This window comes from Stegodyphus dumicola, chromosome 3 (genome assembly GCF_044657685.1).
Source record: "Stegodyphus dumicola isolate Sdum_Otavi_A_Nest chromosome 3, ASM4465768v1".
In the NCBI taxonomy this organism is placed as follows: Eukaryota; Metazoa; Arthropoda; class Arachnida; order Araneae; family Eresidae; genus Stegodyphus; species Stegodyphus dumicola.
The window spans coordinates 90,010,259-90,029,377 of record NC_140770.1 but is presented as its reverse complement, the minus strand read 5'-3'; the positions used below and the strand labels follow the sequence as shown (position 1 = coordinate 90,029,377).

General features: G+C 31.3%; 1 long non-coding RNA gene across 1 annotated transcript; it reads right to left on the bottom strand.

The window, feature by feature from the left end:
- Positions 1–274: 274 nt before the first annotated feature.
- Positions 275–2,490, bottom strand: LOC146998041 (uncharacterized). Its single transcript, XR_015040233.1, has 2 exons — positions 2,338–2,490; positions 275–656 (listed from the first exon to the last, which is right to left on the bottom strand). It is a non-coding gene; the product is annotated as an uncharacterized LOC146998041 (long non-coding RNA).
- Between the last annotated feature and the right edge of the window lie 16,629 nt (positions 2,491–19,119).

The following is a 19,119-nucleotide window of genomic DNA, read 5'->3' as shown; positions in this document are numbered from 1 at the left end:
CAGTACATAACAAGGTAGATGATCCCTCATTTAGAAATGAATATATGTATGTATATAAATCATGCCTTTGTTAATAAAACCTTTTATTTTTTTATTCTTTAGGCATTTTTAAAGAAACCTGCTTGAATAATATTCACGCCTGTTTCATTTTACTCTTCTAAATTGACTAACTGATGTAAAAGAATGTATTTTATTGCTCGCATTTAACTCTTATAACTTAATTACTTTTATACTATGTAACAAGCTAGTCTAACGTAACATTAAAATAGAACTCTTCTTAGAATTGTGCATTTTATTTCTCTTTATTAGAAGTATACAATTTTTAAAATATGTTTTCCGAAATCCAAAATTAAAAGGGACAGTAAGAGATTTTAAAGCCTGTGAGTTTCTTCATTTAAAAATTTTCAGTAGAATGTTCTGTAAAAGGGACTTCCGAATCCTAGTGATCCAGTGTATCCAGAAGAAATATCTCTGTATCCGGCAGAAACATCCCGAAATCCTGAAGAAAGATCTCTGTATCCGGAAGAAACGAAAGGCTGCACGAAAGTTCGGATTGGGTATCCATAGAATCCAAGAGAGCGTACTGGGCTTAGGGCCAAATTGCTTCCAAACAGCAGATCTCCGGCAAGAGCAGTGCCGAGTACCATAAGCAAAACCTGAAAATAATATGCGAAACATTAATTATGATAATTTATGCATACTTTATTACAGTTGATTATTAATCGTATATTTAAAATTTAAGCTATTGTTTCTTTACATCTACAACATTATGTAAGCAGTTTTTTCTTGAGAGTTGAGCTTGAAAATCTTTTACATAATGGTGTAAAATCAAATTAAATTAAATTCACTTATTAGAAAATACCTTTCTCGATCTCAGATGCAGACGAAAATTATGTTTTGAAAAAGATGCTTATTTTTCAGAGCAGATTGAAAACAAAAGCGTGCAAGTTTTGGCTTTCAACTATCTTAATAAAATTATTTCAGCTAAATTTTTACTAAGTTTTCTTCCTTGTATTTAAAGAAAAATGTACTTCAGTTTGAAACGTTTTAAGGAATGCAATAAAAAATAATTTGTTATTAAATTTTATTCGAAAGGAAGCTGAGATTCGATTTTCGAGGCACTGCACAAAGGAGGGCTGTTAAAATTATGCTATGAAGCAGTTGGCATTACTTGTTTAATTTCCCGTAATTTTTACACGTCTGATTTACTTGAACTCAATTTTTCTGTGTAATTTTAGCAGAAAAATACCTTAACCAATCAGCGTTGATGAACCATTGATGCAAAACTTGGAAGCAGTTTTGAATTTTCGAAGGCTTCCTTTTGGTACTGTTATAAAAAATTGTTTTGATTGCTAGTCGTCCTCAGTATTCTAAAATTATCTGTGTATACGAATCATGTCGTTGAACGCTTTTCTTATTAATTTACAGCATGTGATATTTTTCGTTAAAAAAATATGATATTTTTCGTACTTACAACATGTGATATCTTTCGTTATTTTCTCTTTTTCGTTAAAAAGCTTGGAAACCTTATATTTGTGACATTACATTGGTTTTATTTATTCTTTGCCAATACATTTTGTTGATTTATAGGTATTAATATTATTCTATTACGAAACGGAAAATTTTTGAGAAACTTTACGTTTCTAACAAATTCTCCATATTTGGTATAAATACTTATCGAAGTTTTGTTGTAAAACCAAAAAAAATTTCCATAACAATAAAATGCATCTTTCCTTAAATTTTTTCATTTGATAAAAGCTTTTCTCAAACATTTTGAAATCCGAAGCAATAAATGAAGAAAATTTAGTCCTAAAATTTCAGTTACACTTTTTCACTTCAAAGAACAAAAAATTAAACTTTCAAAAGGTTTTTAAAATATTAAAAAAATTAAGACTATAAAAGTCAAAGGAGAAAAAACTCAAAAAAAAAAAAAAAAAAGGTGTAATCTGAATTTGGTACGCAATATTTCAGAACTAAAATGATTTTAAGCAGATGCAATAGATCTACTAGTTTAAGAATTAGGTTTCTAAAAATTAAAATTACAGACTCTAAAATCTTGTATTTAAGAAGATATTCAAAATGGGAAACAAAGTGGTGGAAAAATTTATTGTGGCATTATTTCATCGTATCTTAACGCCGCGTGAAGACTCATGCGCTGAAACGAGATAGTTAAACTGCGAAACTTATTTTTAGAATAAAAATTCGAGTTTTTGTTCTTGAAAGACATAATTAACACAATGGAATGCTTTTACAATTATCATATTAAGTTAGTTTTTCCCGAAAGGTTTAAAAGAATAAATAACATATCATATAAAAGTAAACTAATTGAATACTTACAGCGAATTTGATCATGTTGTACAGCTACTTTTCAACTGAACTCCTAAAAATATCGAGTTTTTACTCCTTTACAAGCTGAAACTGAGTTCAAGCAGCAAAATGTGTTCTTTTTATAGTGAAATTTTCGAGGAAAAATAAATAAATAGTCAAAGCTAAAATTAGGTCATATATCTTATCATTTGATTTGGAGATCGAATGCGAATATTTCATGAGAATTTTACTTTAGAATATGTACGTTTTTAAATAGGTGCAAAATATTTAGCAAGATTTCATTAACTTTTCAAATGCGTATCTCTTCAACGCTACTACTTACACAGAAATTCGGTCATGCGTACACCATAGAAATATCAAGGTAATCTTTAAATAGATGAATGGCTTCGGAAACCATGAATTCTTAACACTTGAATAACGGAAACATGAAATAAACATTAGTTGCTGAAGTTGCTTGCATTAATCAACTCATATTATTAATGATGCTTATCAATATTGTTCTAGAAGAAAATTCTATTCCATTTACACATTTCAGGATTATTATTGTTTATTTATCTAACATCTATAGATTGAGGCAGTAATTCAAAATTTCGTATTTTTATAAATTTTCGTATTTCGTATTCTTATTTTCAATATTTTTAATAAGTAGCATTTAACTATAAAGTTTTTTTTTATTTTGCTGCTTCAATTTGTATGTTAACTTTTTACTATTGGATTACTGAAGTATATTTAACCGGCAAATAAGAATGTATGAGAAAAAAGTCTAACGTGGCCATCACATGACCTCTCGCCAACTCCATATTAAAGCATGGAATTGTCAAAATAGCAACGAGCTTCAACTATCACTTCCAGTAGATTGTTTGGTTATATAAAATCCAATTTATAAACTTTATAGCTTAATGTTAATTATAAGCACTACTCATTTATTAGCCCAAAGGCGTAATTTGCCCAGAAGGGCTATTAATTTCATTTTGGCATTTTGCGTCGTCCACTACTAAAAAGGTGCTTCACTTTTCAAATCGTTGCCACTAAATATTAAAGCCCTGCATTATATTTAAAGAAATGAAATAATGAAGAATCTGCGAAGAACATGATATTTAAGAAATAAAAGTAACACACAAAACATTAAAAATGGCCCTTTGGGCGTAATATAAAATCTGAAAACTTTAAGATTTTTTTAAATGTTATTATTATTCTATTCTCCAATAGAATGGACAGTTACTATATGTACTCATGTACACATCCTTTCTCATGTCTTGATTCTCAAACCAATGTTTAGTTTTCTTAATAAGATGACCAGTTTTTTATTTGTTATTTTAGTTTTTATTTATTAAACATTACTTCCTTCTTTCTTATGCTATATAACATTTAACAAAAAAATCAGAAAAATTTTTTAAGATCAGTATGTCTTTAGACTTCCCAATAGTGTTAAAATGTTGCCATACATTTTTTATATTCTCTGTATTATTTACATTTGCTACATTATTTCTATAAAAATAATACATATTGATACTATTTAGTGGCAGCACTTTTTTTATTGGAAAAGTGATTCGACGCAAAAGTGAAACGGACACAAAATTGAAGGTTGAGAATAATGATAATATCTTACATTTAGCTGCTTCGTGAGAAAACTTCGTCCTCATAATAAGCTTATTGTTGTTGCATTTAGCATAATTCCAAGATTTCATTTAATGCTTGTAAATAAGTTTTTTTCAATCGCATACCTATTTTAAGTAACAAATTTGAAAAGGTTTTAATTATCTCATAATATTCTGACTTATCAAATTCAGCCAAAAATCTAATATGTTGTTCCCATTCATATAAAAGTCTTATATACTAAAAGTGAAATTTTTGTATGATATTTTAATATTGTTTGTCATTAGAAACTTTAATGGGTTTCAAACAAATTACTACTTCCTATTTTCCATTAAAGACTCTTCCGGCTGTCTAGTTTTACTTAAAATCTAATCAATACGTAATATAAATGTAGAGAGTTTAAATACCTAAATTAGAACTTTTTGGAAGTTTCATATAAGAATCATCATGGACCAAAAGCTCGTTACACACATACAGACAGACATTGTACAAGGAGTAAAGCCATGTTACGGAGACCTTAAATTCGTGCTTATTCACTGAAAACACATTATCGAAATTTTGGACCAAAACATTATAGGTTGGAGGAAGGTAAAAAAGAAGTTCCTCATTATTTGTGTGAGATATTTCGTGAATCATTCAGGATGATGATTAGAAATAATATGGCAAAGTATAATAAATACAATTCGTGGTGAAACAAGGAAAAATAGCCGAAGCTTCATATCGTAAACAGAGAAGTTCTGCTTTCAAGAATTTGTAAATATGGCTTACGTTTTCAAATCTTTAAACATAGAACTGTACCTGTGAAAAGAAAGAATGCGACAAACGTTTCAGGTTGTTGTTACAGGCATGCCAATGCAGTGTCTGAAGAGAGATCATTCCGCTGCAGCATGAGTTCCGAAAGAAACATTCATAGGTCCACCAACTGTACAGAGTTACAGAGTTCATCTCCCAAGGACTCCAGGAACGCCAGACTACAGTTGCCATCTTCCTCGATGTAGCTAAAGCCTTTGATCGTGTTTGGCTGGAGGGCCTCATGTACAAAATCATCTCTCTGGGTTTCCCAGAATACATCACAGCCATCACCTACTCCTATCTTAAGGATAGACACTTTATCGTTCGTGTAAACAACACATACTCAACCCATGGCCTATCAGGGCCGGAGTCCCGCAAGGGAGCCTCCTTGGGCCCATCTACTATAATATCTACACGAACGATATCCCACAATCACCGCACACCACCCTGGCAATGTACGCCGATGACACGGCAATTCTCTCAAAACATGCATCTCCTGGTCCAGTTATACTAGCACTCCAATCACACATCCACACACTCGAGTCCTGGCTTAATGCCTGGAAGTTCAAAATCAACGTGGAGAAGTCTGAGGCCATCTGGCTCTCGAAAAGGATTAACATTGACTCTGAAGACTGTATTACCATGTATGATACCCCTATCCAGTGGACTAAGCAAGCCCGATACCTAGGCATTACTTTAGATAGGCGACTCACATGGATCCCACACATTACACAGCTTATTGCCAAGTTCCGTGCCCGTAAACGAACACTTACCCCCTTAATTGGCTATAACTCCGTTCTCTCTATAGATAACAAATTGCTCATTTACAAAACCCTTTTGCGTCCCATACTTTCTTACGCCTGCCCTGTTTGGGGATATACCAGCTTCACAAATATTGAGAAAATCCAAGTGCTACAAAATGTAACACTCAGAAAAGCCACTAACTGCCGCTGGTTCATTAGGAACATGGCAATTCACAAGGAATTAGAAATTCCTACAATTTATACCTACTTTGCCCTGCTGGCTGAAAAATTCTTCAAAAATATTCCCAGTGTCAACAATAGCACAATATCTGTCCTATAGTACGATTTCAGAAATGAAACAAATAGTAAACGACCGCTTGCAGTCTTAAGATATCTACCCTAATGTAATGTATAACTTATTCATGTACACTCTCCTTACTTTCTGTGCTTGTCTTAATGCTGACTGCTGTATATATTGTATATATCTTTCTTTTGTTTATATTTTAATATTTCCTATTTTTGTACATTTAAATGTTTTAATTATGTAAATTACTGGTTGCACATGGATTCTAAAACTCAGTGAGAATAATCAATTTCTTTTTATCTACATATGCCATTGCCATGCGTGCTTATCTCCGTCAAGGCCTGCAGTTACAGGGGTATTTTCCTCGGACTCATACATCGTTCTTCCCCAGACTCCACAGTTATGAATTCAAATTTGTTTTTTCGAATTTATCATCAAATATTCGATATAAAATGTCTCACCAATTCGAAAATCGAAAAAGATTACGCGGGGATAGAGTCATAACGCGGGGACCCGATTAGCGAACACTCGTCGAGTTTGCCTGAGCCGAAGAGAAGCCTAGAAGACAGGAAAGAAGAAAGCGAAGATATAACAGGCGAGGTGAACTTCAGGACCCGATTGAAGTTGATAAGTACCCTTAATTTAGGGTCCTATCAGGAACTCCTTGACCTTCAAAGGGTTAAAATCTGCAGATTTAAACCTAGGGCTTTTTGGTGTAGGATTATTCAGATTTTAGGGAACCATAATCGGTTAATAGATTATACGGTTAAATAAAGAGATTTTTTATCTAGCTGTCAATGAGTTAGCAAAATGAATTTATTTTAAACTGCCCGTTCTGTTGGATTAATATTTTGCCATTTCTTAAAGTTCCATATTTTCAATATCATTTTATATCCTATAGAATTTAAAAGTCTACAAAGAAGTAATATTTTTATAGAAACTTTCACAGATAAAAATTTGGGGGCAGTTTTTGATCATCGATGTTTTTCAATTTTCTTTGCACTCGTGCGTATGGATATTCTTTCATTAACCGGATAGTATGGAATTTTAACAGGATTAATAAGAAACTCCTCAGATCTGTCGGCTATATTAAACCGCTCATCAATTTTAATGACATGTCTTCAAATCGTTAGTCTGTGTCATTTTTTTTTTTTTTTTCCTGAGTAATTAAAGGTATGTTATTTTTCTCTCTTTCCACTACTTTCTAATTATTTTAGAAAGTGATGACATATCTACGAAATGCTTAGCATTGAGTAAAGCAAGTTATTAGTTTTAAAGCCTTTATACTTTTTCAGTTAGTTTGTAAGAAAAACCAATTATTTCTTTGTTATAAACGTAATTGTTAAGTTTTTATTTCGTTTTATATTATCGGCTTTAGAAATGTAATTGATTTAAAAAGAGCTGTCTATATTAAGTTCGATGACATATATTTAAATATACGCTTCCCTTGTTCTGATTAAATTATTAGTATTAAGAATTCAAAATAAATATTACAGTTTTCCAATTATGCTCCCGGAGAATGCTTATTTTATTATCTATTAGGGATATTTTGAGTAGTTTATTAAGGAAACTTGTAATTTATTTAAAAAGAGCTGCTATATTATGCTAATTCAGCATATAAATATAAGAATTATTTTATTAGGAGGTTTTGTGGCATATATTTTATTTATTGATGATAAGGGGTTATTTTTAATGTGAGATTTATATGCAAAATTTCTGTGACATATTGCAGATATAATACCGAAATTCTGTATATCGTCATTAAATATGTTTCCATGATTTAATTTAGGTTTGAAGTTATTAGCTTAAAAGGGCTATTAGCTTCTAAAAGCGGTTTTGCATCGAATCAATATAAATGCGTTTTTTCACTTTTCATTCGAGTCTGTTCCTATTCGGCAACACGTAAGATCTTGCGAACTGAATCCGTCTGTTGTGGATTAATAAATTAGACTATCTGAAAGCAATGGATGCAATCCTCAAGAATATTCGTTTCTTACTTTTCAATCGTATAGATTTAAATAATAAAAAATACATTTAATTAATAATGTAGTAAGTAAAAATATTTAGTATTTTCATAAAATAATGTTTTATGTATTTTTAACTCAGCCCAGAAGGGCTGTTAGTCTCGAAACAGCATTTTACTTCGAATTACTAAAACCGTTGAATCACTTTTCAAAGTGTTGCCACCAAATACTATCGCCTGCATTATATTTAAAGAAATTAAATAATGGTGAATCTGCATGAATGTACGTATGTTTCTCGCATTGTTATAAAAACAATTGTACCTAGAGCCGTCACATTTTGAATAATGTAGTCCTTCACCGGCCCGAATTTTGAATTTGTTTTATTATCTTTTCCATATTTTGTAAAACTTTAACGAATTAACGAACTTTAATGAAGTTTTAACGTAGGCGAGCAATCGCAACACAGTACAGAATAAAACATTTTTATCTTCAGTGAGTGAGGCTGTCTGTCGGAAATCTTAAAGATATGCTGTTTTAAAATATTTTTATGCCGAAGGGACCGGTAGGCCAAATGCTCTCGAAATGTAGAAGTGTGTATGTGTGTAAATGACAAAAAAAGCCCTTTTGGGCGTAATATATTCATATTTTGTAAAACTTGTATGAATTTTTGATCTTCAACGATTTGAAAACGAACAGTGACAACACTGTACGGAATAAATTATTTTATCTCTAGTACGCAAGACTCTTTGTCGAAAATTCTAAAGAAATGTGTTTTATAAATATTTTGTAATTTTGCTGTTGAACTGAAATTTATGTGGCATGAGTACGAAAACATGATATTTAATTATTAGTCGAATGATCATGCTTATGTGGACAAGAGGTATTGACCTTAGCTAATTCAGCTGATGCTTCAAAGACACATCACACGAATAACAACCAGTTGAACTCCCTAGTGGGAAAAGAGGAGGCAAGTAAAAATGACTCATGAGCCAGGCAACTATCAAAGTAGTTAAAAGAAATCAGAAAGCAGCTTCCGGGAAAACCAGATATTAACTCAAACTGAATAGCAAAATCGTTATCTCTAAGACAATATACTGCAAACGGTCTGATGTTTAAATCTTCCGGAAGGATTTATAGCTAAATAGGTGAAAATTGCCCTTGATACAGTGTAAGGATTTAGTGATGAATTTTTCATTGCATTTCTGTAGGTAGTTAACTACGTAATCAATTTTAAAATCATTGTGCAAGAGCTTATTTCTAATATAAAATGCGCTCCAGTAATTATTCTAAGGATCTTGTTTTGCACAATAGGGAGTCTTTTCAGTTCAGTGTCTGTGGCGACAGCCCAGGCCAAAGACGCATAGCACATAGTAAGTCTTAATAACGGTGATAAAATGCGGCGCTTCCTGTAAAGGAAAGCCCAGAATTCTTTCCGAGTAACACTTGCAGTTAACCGGCAGTAGCACTAGGTTTACCTGCAGCAAACTTTATATGTTGATTTAAATAAGCCCCTAGATAACTAGCACTGGCTATTCTCAGCACTTGTACTCCTAAATGATATTAAAGCTTAAATATTTATGATCTTAGACATTTTGCGGCGAACAAAAAGGAGGACTCCCAAAGCGGTGTCATGCGCGTAGCAATGCGCTGTTCAATCTGGAATCTTTGTTTCTATTTCTGGCGGTTACCGCTACTTGAACGAGATATGCTAATTTTTGGCCAATATTTGACAAGATGTAAAGCATATATTTTATAAAAAGCGTTTTTCTCCTCGTATGAACATTTCTCACAGAATATTTAGTAATTTTTCATAGAATAATTACATATAGTTTGCTTTATAAATATGTAATTAAAAATGTTTTCATGAAAATTTGTTTGAAATGTATTCTGAGCCAAAATAAACATATATGCTCGCACTTGGACATTAGATTATCATCTGTTAAAAGACAGACTATATATTTAATTTCAAGCATAAGATGAACTTCATATTTTGAGAAGCATCAAAATTTTCCTGAAAACTTGGATTTTGTTAATTATGAACGAAATTGTGCGCTCATTAATACATAATAAATTCAAAAAAGTTCAAAAGCATTCACAACGTCTTATTTTGTCACAAAAATGATTATTTTTTGAAAAAGGAACATGGAAATACAACTCCTTCGAGTGTTTTCCCATGCTGTGCCAGGCCGTTTCTTCGAGCCCATGCTGTTGTCAGGCCGTTTCATTTTGAAGACAAATTCGTGTCATTCGTTTTCATTTGGCGCTTTTGAAAGCTGTACGTTGTTAGTTTTAAGATCTTCAAGCAACAAAATATTATGTATTTTTGACTTACATAAATTATACTTTAATTGCGAATTACAGTTTTTGATCAGATGTGAATTTAAATATAAAAAACACAATCCTTGTTTTCTCAAAAAGTTTTTCCTGGCAGTAATATCCAAATTCTTAAATTTAGCACATTTATATAAAGAATGAAGTCCGTTACATTTCGGACATTTAGTATTGCTAAATTTAGAACTCTGTAACGTTTTAGAACTAACATTGCCATTTTTATAAACGACTTCTGCGACGAAGCTTCTGCTTCTTTATTTATGATAATTTCGAGAAAGGAACACCTTAAATTTAAAAATTAAAAAAATTATTCCAATGTAAGGAAATCATTTTCCGCTGTTTTCTGCGCCCATAGCTTTCGAGTTTCTGAATCTACTTTTGAAGCAGCATAAATATTAACATTGGATCCCTAGTGAATCACTACTTTGATACCAAAAGCTTTTTAAACCTCTCATAACTTCATCCGAAGTATCAGCTAATTGCCGTAAATAAACATTACCCACCTGTGAAATACTTTTTTGATCCAGAAATGTCTTAACTAATGATTGTACGATTTGTTTCTTTTTATCGTACCTAGCGTTCAATTTCTCCCATGCTTCTTCATAAGAATTATTTTATAACGTAATACGTTTAATTATAGAAGCTGGTTCATCAGCGAGTTATCCGATCAAATGCTGAAATTTCTGTATATTCGATAAAGAAGTCTTACGCACTATTGCATCAAAGAAATCCTTAAAATTCCATTAAAGTTACCCCAAAAAATAGGAATATTCAACTTCGGTAACTTAAAGTTACTAATATTAAAAGTTTCAGGAATACTTGGCAAATTAGCCACATTCAATGAATCTAACAAGTTTTGATACTGAAGTCCCAACCTAAAATACTTCAATTCAAATTCTTATATTTCTGACTGCTCCTCTGGTAACTGAGCATCAAATTTACCAAAATTCTGAATAAATCCTTTCAAAGAGTTCCAGATGCAAAATTACTTCATTTTTAGACAAATCAGATGTTACACTATTCTGAAGCTTTATGAAGGCAGTTTTCACACTACCACTCAACTTAATTACAGTAGCTTGATCCATAATAAGTAATCGAAGTATCCAAGTTATTAATAAAAGCAATACAAAAAATATAAAACTTCAAAAATCAAATTTAGATGCAAATCGAAAATAAAACGCACTTATCTGTCTTTTAAAAACTGCTATCGAATTCCCTGTCTCTCCGATGCCTCCAATTTTGTTTACGTTCCTGTCATATTAATCGATCCTTTGATCAATTTCATCTTTGTCGGTTCGTTTCTATCCACTTATGAATGTTATTAGTCAACTCTATTTGCAGGAAATAAACTCGGACACTTATGCAGGTTTAACAATAACATAAGCTATATTTTAATTTTGTAAATACAGTTTAACTTCACAAAGTATTGCTTTTATTCACATTTACATCAAACGCACAAGTAATACATTGCATCTCTCAGCTCTTAACAAAAACAAACAAGACCAACTCTGCTCTCGGAATACAGTCAAACTCATTTTCAAATTTTTTCTCACGAGCATGCCGTCCTTCTCGCATCAAGCACGTTTCTTCTTTCCGTTGCCAGATACTTTTATCTCTTCTTTCAGATAAACTGTTTCTTTCACACGAGCATGCCGTCCTTCTCGCATCAAGCACGCTTCTTCTTTTCGTTGCCAGATTTTCTCCTCTCTCCTTTCAGCTATGAGTCGTTGGCTTTCAGCTATAAGTCTGTTCTTCCGGCAGGTTTGGTTGGTAGCATAGAGTATGTGCATGACAGTTCCTATATTAGACTGGCGATGAAATCGAAAGAATAATTTCGATTCCAAATAACTTTAATAAATTTAGCTACGCTCAGTTTATACAAACCAAACTGGGTACTTTTCCGTTTTGCCGGCGCAGGCGATAAAGTCGCCAGTAATGGTATAACCTGATGCCAAACAGAATATCCCCGCTAGTAACCTTTTATGCCTCATTTTTAAGGGGGCTCATACACCTTAAACCCCTTATAATCTTCGAATATGTGATTGTTGCAAGAATTGGAATATTTTATTTATTTTAAAAGCAATTACTTCCATCTTTTTACAGCTGACTACATAATATAGCTGCTTTGGGAACTAGTAACCAGAAAGTTTGTGTTGCCACAAATATTTTTGTAATTTAATCCGCTTTGTGACAAAATTTTTCGTCATGTTTGCCTTGCGCGCATGATATTTTAAAAATGGCTAATGGTACATTCTTGAAAGTGGATGGAATTCTTTATATGGGCACTATGTTTTAACTGAACCAAAAATCCGATGAATATTTTAATATTAAAAAATTTTATGCACGGAAATATTACAGAATTTTAATAAAATGCATTTTATAAACTCAACTCCAAATAAAATAAAAATTTAACATGAAATTCTTAGAATTTTTGGTTCACAGTAGTTTCCAAATGTTTTAAAAGCTATATATTAAATATAGAATTAAATTATGCAACAGAATGATTTAAACTGTGCGCGCAAGGTGGAAACATGACGAAAAATTTCGTCACAAATCGAATTAAATTATAAAAATATTTGTGGCAACACAAACTTTCTGGTTACTATTTCAGAAAGCAACTATATTATGTAGTCAGCTGTAAAAAGATGGAAGTAATTTCTTTAAAAATAAATGAGTTATCCCAATTCTTGCAACAGTCACATATTCGATGATCTTATGAGTTTTAAGGTATATGAGTCCCCTTAAAACAAATCGCAGCCATTTCTTATCCGATTGACTGTTTCTTTCAGTAGTGGCATACAATTACATAGAATTTTTACCCAGGTGGTTCAATTTTATGCCCTAAGGCCGTTCGCGGTAATTAAGTCAATTAGGATGCAACCACACCGCTCACCCGAAGGCGAAAATATAGAAAAAACAAAGTCAAGGATTAAATTCATCAATTCTAATGAGAATGTACTAGCAAAGTAAAGCCCGGCGGTTTTACATAATTTCTGAGTAAGCTATTCGTACGAATTTAAATAATTCTTGCATTTAAACTTATTCCAAATTAAGATTTAACTTGAAATTAATGTAGATAATTACTGAGAGAATTAGATTTTTGTAACATAGTTTACGTGAGATGAAATCACCTGGGGTTACGTGATATGAGCCGGCGAATCAGAATGTTGAACCATGAAAGCATAGTAAATTCTTAAATTAATGCCTTTTTACAAATTTATTGTCTTTATATATTGGTTTTTACAAAATTTTAAACGATATTAAAATGTTTGTGCCTTCAAAATAAAAAATTCGTAGAACTAACATTTGGTAAAATTTTTTATGTGTATACTGTATGTTGTCGCCAATAATGTCTGCTTGGCGAGATTTGCGCCGACGAAACAGAAAAGTACCCCAAACTGTAAACACATAATGATAAAATATTCATACGTAAACATTTAATAAAAATCCAATAACACAGTTAGGTTTTAAAATAAATATTAGAACAGTTACAGGTCAGCTAAATTCTAACGACCGAATTCCATCGACGACAAATCCCAAGTGTATTGTCAACGCAGGGCAACGAAAATGTGTAAATTAATTCGAGAGGCATGGAAGTAAACAATACCAGTAATAAATGTAAAGAAACCTCGTGTATAAAATATCCGTGCTTGAAGATGCATGCGAAGTTAATGTTAACGGAACGCTTTTGAAATCGTTGATTTGTTAATCAAAAATTCGCTAAAGTTTTACAAAATATGAAACAGGTAATAAAACAAAATCCAAATTTCGAATTTGGCCTTCCAGATGCCCATATTCGAGTAGAGGACTACATTATTCAAAATTTGTTGTCTCTAGGTACCGTTATTTTTTTACATTGCGAGAAACATACATACTTTCATGCAGATTCTTCATTATTAAATGTCTTTAATATAATGCAGAGCTCTAATATTTAGTATCAGCAATATGAAAAACGAAACGCCATTTTATAGTGAACCAACAGAAAATGCCGAAACAAAATTAATAGCTCTTCTAGGCTAACGCCCTTTGGGCTAAAAAACTAGAGCTTAACGCTGTGTTTCCTTGTGTATAATAACGTAATAATGAAAAATGGCAAATATAAAATAGGGAATACTGAGAGAAGGACCAAAACAAGGCATGTATATTAGAGTCTACTGTTACACTAATAAAAATTTATTGATGCTCAAATCTTTAGAGTACTGTATATCTAGCAATGCATCGCATAGTCTGGTATTCGATTAACATTCCAAATTCTTTGAAATCGGATCCATCGAGGAACGTAAATATATATAAAAAAGGGATAATATGTTTCAATGTATATTTTGCATGTCGTTCAATAAATAAAACGCGATTAATTATTTCAAATATCTTTATTAGAAATAATTTTAAAATACGTAAAAAAGATTTTCGTAATTCATTTTTTATTCTCTAAAATATGCAGTATCGATGCCTGCAGATTTTCTGCTCATAAAATATGTGTTCTAGTAATTGGCAGAACTCAAGAAAGAATTCCTTGAGCTTAGGTACATATGTATACAATGGAAAAGTCCAGAAAAAAAAATTGAATTGTGTTGTATCATATAACACTAAAACCGCATGAAAGCATATTCCACAAAAAGAGATTTGACGGTATGTAAGAGAAAAACATTCATTTACTTCTGATTCATTACTTGATTTACTTCAAAAATAATTCTGTGTGCAAATTTGTTTTTAATTTATTTTTATTTTGTCCACCTTTTGGAATCAGGCTGCAAGGAATCTGAAAAGATAATGAATTCGGAAGTCTAATCTCTTTGCAAAATAGTCAAACCTTGTTCAGTAAGAGGTCAAGTTTAAGAGAAGAAATTAAAGAAAGTAAGTTGGCCATTGCTTTGCTTTGCACTTAATAAAATTTTAAAATAGTAGAATATTATATATTTGAATTTAACCAATATTCTCTATTCGTAAAAATTTAATAAATTTAAATGAAATTTAATGTAAACAAATAAATGTTTAATTATTGTTGCGAACTAATCTACAATATCATTTAAACTCTGAGAGCATATGTAAATCAAGTGCAAGTATCAAAATTCATGAATAAATATAGAATGAATTAAAGTTATTTGCAAATACATTTAGATACATAGATGATATTATAACTTTCAATAATAATTCTGCTTTTTGAGCAATACATAATTTACTCATAGTTTAACACTTAATAAGACTAATACGAATCAAGATACTATTGAATACCTAGGCTTGCTCATTATTAAACACATCAAAATTAAATTATATGATAAAAGGAGGAAATTAATACTATTAAACTAATTAATTGGAACTCTAATATCTCTAGAAAAGTAATAGGAAACACTTTTTATAGCCAAATAATCTGAATAAAAAATATGTGTGCTGAAATAGAAGATTTAAAGGAAGAAATGATAAAGCTAATTAATGTTTAAGGTAATAATCAAGTTCCAACACAATTTATTAATTTGTATATTAAAAAGGCAGGCATTAACTTTTCTTTAAATTTTTTTGACGCTTTATGGTATCATAACACTACCTTAAACCTTAACTGAAGGGTAATGGAGGATTTTGAAGAGTTAAGTCATTATCTTGTAAATATTTATTGTAAAAATTTGTAAATATGTATATTTAATTAATACTGGATTCTTTCCTTTTACTAATGAAGGACCAACTCTTTTCAAAAGTCTCAATTATAGACCGAATCCGAATTGAGTGAAGATTTTTATCTTTTTCTAAATTTCCTTACTTTTGGCCAGTATTTAGTAAAGTTTTGACTAAACCAGTTAAAATCCAGTTTTAATAAATTTAGAATTTTACAATAAATTTCTTTCTTTAAATATAACACTTTAAAAAATTTTCAAAATCTAAATTAAAATTAAATTTAGCTTCAAAATAATTTTATTCGTACTTTTTTTCAAGAACATTTTCAATTTTTACAGTTATATAGCCTATTACGCCTGTCTTTGGCAACAGCCTTGAGCACCTTACAGGTGACAGTGCAATTTAGCTTAGTTCACACCTATGGTATATCTAGAACTATCGATGTATATATATATAGATCATAATCGGACTTCAAGCTGGTACAGTGTTAAGCATCAAAGCGCGCGCAGTAATAAGAAAAGGACTGGAATGCGAGTAGCTGTAATTATGAAAAAATAGCTGTAGATATAAGTGTATATGCGAGTGATGATATATTTTTTATATATAATGAAAGTAGCATGTAGTTTAAAAGAGTGTATCTTGTGAAATAATTACCCGCTAAAGGATACACGACAACCCCTAATTTTGACGGAGAGCGCTCTGGGAGGACGGGTCCGAGGGTCTGATACCACTCTTTCCCTACCACCAACCTTTCGAGAGAATTTTCGCCTCGTATATTTAGAGTGCTCCCATGCCGAGCAGACACTCTACATTTGCAAACATCCATGTCTTCTCCGGGATTCGAACCCGGGTCCTTCGGCACGGCAGTCAGCAACGCTAATCACTATACTGGCTGCGCGGCTCTTTACAACATAAATGTATGTGGTGTATACGAGCCAGTTTCCCTTAGAAATTCCTCCACGAAATGCATCCCTCCCTTTAGGCAGATAGCCCTAGTGTGCTTTGCCATAATTAAATATACATACATACATAAATGTATGTATAATTCTTGAATAAATATGTTTGGATGTGGGTTTCAACAAAGCATAAAATGTTTGCATATTTAGACAAAAGCTAAAATGTAATTTTTTTGTTGTTGTTTTTCATATTATGTTAATAATGCTTCATTTTAAATGTTAACCATAAGCAATGTCCCTTTAATATCATCAGTACATAAATGCGCTCGCTAGATATTTGCACAACGGCGCCGATTAGACTTGGCGCGGGTTTGTCTGCATGTAAGAGTGAATAACGTACATAATGCGAAACATGCCAAAGTTACGATCTATATGTAACCGTCTTACTTCCGTGATATTCGATGTCCTTCCATGCCGATCATATTTTTCTCAGAAATCTAAGACATTTTTATATCCTGTGGTTCCCATAGGAGTTAACTATGGTGGAATGTCCTCCTTCCTTCCCGAACCGAAGTTCCTGTATGAACGGTTGAAAACTCTAGCTGGGAGTTGTAGGGGTCACAACTACCAGAGTGCTCAACTTGAGAGCTAATCTTTGCTCCAGAAGATTGTATTACCACAATGTCCTGTTATAGTTTCTCTCCGATTACAGACTTTTGTTACCTAAATGGTCTAAAGTAATAAACTTTCCTTTTCTTATTTTTATTAATTATTTCTTCAGCTCACAAAATACTCATTTTATAAAATTTAAAATTCACAATTGTATAAATTTTTTTTCTTTAAAATGCTATTTCTTTCTAGAATAGCCGCATCAGAGTTTCCTAAGACTTACTGATTTAGTCATTGTGAAATATTTTCTAGTGATGTATACTAGTATTTAACATTATTTATGCGGTCTTTGTTCATTTTACGTGAAATTATATTCTTTCGAAATTATTCAGCAGATTATGTAGATCCCCATTTCGTTTAAATATAATATTTTTCTATAAGAAGTACTCTGTAGAATATGAGTTCATGTTCAATCATTTCAAAAGATATACTTGTGTTTGTATATTTATTATAACAGACAATATACGTCTACATAATAAAAGCGATATAAAAAAACCAGTGACGTAATTATATTGCAAATTGACAGGTATGTTTATGAGCAGATGTATTAAACATGTATTTGGCCAGAGAGATAAATAATTTTAGAATAAATTATAAACTAATTAATTATTATAAATGAACTTAATTATTGCATTAGATAGACATTAAAAAGGAATTTCCCCTCATCCCCTTCTGTTAAAACATATTATAATAAATACTACCTAGTATTTATTATACAGACCAGATGTATAGTATATAGACTAGACGTTATAATTTGCAAATACATTACAAATAAATTTAGTTTAGTTGTTGTAAGGAATATAGAGCTCTAATTTTACTGCGTTTCCTATACATTATCTAATTTTCAAATATGTTATCATAAGCAAGCGATTTCCGGTATCATGAAATTATTTGCTGTTATACCAGGAAAGTTTTGGATATGATCAGTTGTATCAATTGGATGATCAGTTAATCATTCGCATTGTTGAGGCCACATAAATTTATTTCAAAAATAACGGTTATATTAGTTTCTAGTGTAATCGCATAAAATTTTCATCGTATGAAATTACCCCCAGAATCGCACAAATCGAATAAACCTAAAAGAAATGGCTAGCTTGAATAAAAGAGAGTCACTTGTTTTAATTGTTCATCTTTTAAAGAGGCTTCTCAATACCTTATTATCGCTAATCTATGTAACCTTAATTACCTTGTTATGTTTATTACCTTGTTATGTACGTGACCTTATTAACACTAATCTACGTAATTAAATAGATCTTCATTTGACTTGATTTTTGCTGAGTTAGAAACTCATTCCTTCAGCATTAAGAAATTTAAAGACTTTAGAATAGTGCATATGTATTCTGGTTGCTAGTTTAAAAGCTTCATTCCTCCAGCTAAAAGAAATTATTTGCTGCCATTGTTTCAGTTACATAATATTAAACTTTTTATTACTAGCAAACTTGTTAGTTATTTTTATTTATCTGAATAGTTATATTTTATGATAGAGAGAATTCTGTTAATAAGTCGAATGAGAATTTAACCAGAGTAAAATATTGTCAGAGTGATATAATTAAATGGTGGCTTTCATACTGTAAATTCATACAGTGCTTGGCTTTCATACAGTACTTGGAACTGTATATTTCATTACAAAATTAACATCGTGGCTGCATAGTGACTATAGTTCAGTGTTCTAGATTCGCTATGTACATTCATATCTGGAGAATTCTCCATTATTTTCGTTATTTTGAGGTGCTTTTAAAAAACGTTATTTCAACAATACCTATTATATTACCATTGTGTGGTTTTGCCTCTTTCGTTCATAAATTAGTACGTACAGCCATTTCTTCAGCCCCAAGATAAATTTAATAAAATTAGAAAAAATAATACAGCAGTTAGAAATTGTTACCAAA